The sequence below is a fragment of the Capricornis sumatraensis genome, chromosome X (assembly GCF_032405125.1).
Source record: "Capricornis sumatraensis isolate serow.1 chromosome X, serow.2, whole genome shotgun sequence".
Lineage (NCBI taxonomy): Eukaryota > Metazoa > Chordata > Mammalia > Artiodactyla > Bovidae > Capricornis > Capricornis sumatraensis.
The window spans coordinates 79,425,450-79,428,006 of record NC_091092.1 but is presented as its reverse complement, the minus strand read 5'-3'; the positions used below and the strand labels follow the sequence as shown (position 1 = coordinate 79,428,006).

The 2,557-nt window shown below is 40.1% G+C and overlaps 1 non-coding gene across 1 annotated transcript; it reads left to right on the top strand.

Annotated features, from left to right (window-relative positions):
* The first annotated feature begins 590 nt into the window (after window positions 1–590).
* On the top strand, window positions 591–697 carry LOC138072107 (U6 spliceosomal RNA). The gene has a single exon (XR_011144255.1). It is a non-coding gene; the product is annotated as a U6 spliceosomal RNA (small nuclear RNA).
* Window positions 698–2,557: the final 1,860 nt, after the last annotated feature.

Here is a 2,557-nt window from a genome sequence, read left to right as displayed (position 1 = left end):
CAAGAGAGTTCCAGAAAAATATCTACTTCTGCTTTATTGACTACACCAAAGCCTTTGACTGTGTAGATCCCAACAAACTGTGGAAAATTCTTCAAGAGATGTGAATGCCAGACCACCTTACCTGCCTCCTGAGAAATCTGTATGCAGGTCAAGAAGCAACAGTTAGAACTGGACATGGAACGAGGGACTGGTTCCAAATCGGGAAAGGAGTACGTCAAGGCTGTATATCGTCACCCTGCTTATTTAACTTATATGCAGAGTACATCATGCAAAATGCCGGGCTAGATGAAACACAAGATGGAATCAAGATTGCTGGGAGAAATATTAATAGCCTCAGATATGAAGATGACACCACACTTATGGCATAAAGTTAAGAGGAACTGAGGAGCCTCTTGATAAAAGTGAAAGAGGAGAGTGAAAAAGCTGGCTTAAAGCTCAACATTCAAAAAACTAAGATCATGGCATCCGGTCTCATCACTTCATGGCAAATAGATGGGGAAACTATGGAAACAGTGACAGACTTCATTTTCTTGGGCTCCAAAACACTGCAGATGGTGACTGCAGCCATGAAATTAAAAGATGCTTGCTCCGTGCTCGCTTCGGCAGCACATATACTAAAATTGGAACGATACAGAGAAGATTAGCATGGCCCCTGCGCAAGGATGACACGCAAATTCGTGAAGCGTTCCATATTTTTTAAGAATTAAAGATTTTAAAATTTAATAAAAAAAAAAATAAATAGGAAAAAAAAAAATAAAATAAAAGATGCTTGCTCCTTGGAAGAAAACCTATGACACACCTAGACAGCATATTAAAGAGCAGAGACATTACTTTGCCAACAAATGTGGCATAGTCAAAGCTATGTTTTTTCCAGCTACTGAACTGAACTGTGGAAACAGTGTCAGGCTTTATTTTTTGGGGCTCCAAAATCACTGCAGATGGTGACTGCAGCCATGAAATTAAAAGATGCTTACTCCTTGGAAGAAAAGTTATGACCAACCTAGATAGCATATTCAAAAGCAGAGACATTACTTTGCCGACTAAGGTCTGTCAGGTCAAGGCTATGGTTTTTCCAGTGGTCATGTATGTATGTGAGAGTTGGACTGTGAAAAAGGCTGAGCGCCAAAGAATTGATGCTTTCGAACTGTGCTGTTGGAGAATACTCTTGAGAGTCCCTTGGACTGCAAGGAGATCCAACCAGTCCATTCTGAAGGAGATCAGCCCTGGGATTTTTTTGGAAGGAATGATGCTGAAGCTGAAACTCCAGTACTTTGGCCACCTCATGCGAAGAGTTGACTCATTGGAAAAGACTGTGATGCTGGGAGGGATTGGGGGCAGGAGGAGAAGGGAGCAACAGAGGATGAGATGGCTGGATGGCATCACTGACTCAATGGACATGAGTCTGAATGAACTCCGGGAGTTGGTGATGGACAGGGAGGCCTGGCATGTTGTGATTCATGGGGTCACAAAGAGTCGGACACAACTGAGCAACTGAACTGAACTGAACTGAACTGAACTGAACTGAAATAAATTCCTTGAACAAATATGCTCCTACTTCAGGGCCTTTGTGCTTGCTGATCCCTCTGTCTAGAATGGCTCTTCCCTTTGATATCTATACACATTCCCTGACCAATCTACCTAAAATGGCACCCCTCTCCCATCTCCCTTCACGATTTGGCATTATATATTCCTTTGTTGTTGTCATCCCTCCCTAGAATATAAGCATCATGTGGACAAGGACCTTGGTTAGTTTACTCTGAAACCCCAGTACGTAGAACACTGCATACAACAGTTGGCACACAATAAATATTTGTTGAATGAATGAATTAATGAGATTAAGTAAAATAGATTTACTTAAGCCCTTATACTAGTAACTGACTTTAAAAATTTTTAGAGAAAACATGAGGCAAAAGAGGTGAGGAAGGCCAGTGCTCTATGGTGACCTAAATGTGAAGGAAATCCAAAAAAGAGGGGGGATATATGCATACGTGTGGCTGATTCCCTTTGCTGTATAGCAGAAACTAACACAACATTGTAAAGCAGCTATATGTGTGTGTATACTTAGTCATGTCTGACTCTTTGTGACACCACGGACCGTAGCCTGCCAGGCTCCTCTGTCCATGGGATTTTGCAGGCAGGAATACTCCAGTAAAAATTAATTTCTTAAAAAAAAAGGTGAGGAGGGAAGGCCTAGGATGGAATGGTCAGCCCTGAGGTGAAGAGCATGGAGGAATGAGCTTGAAAAGGAGCTAAGAAGCTTAGCTCAATCCCATTCATAGACTGAAAAGCACTCAAATCAACTTTGTGGTGATTTTAATGTTTTCTGTAACTAACTAAACCTGTCATTTTTGCATTTCTTTTTCCCAAAGTTATAAAAAATTTTTAAAAACAACAAAGTTTTCAAATTTTGGAATAAAGTATAGAAAAAATTCTTCATAATCTCAGGGAAATTTTTATTAAAACAACACACAAACATGCAAACCTTAAAGGAAAGGATGGATACATTCACATTAAAATTAAGAACTTTAAAAAATCTCTTAAAAAAGAGAAAAGACAG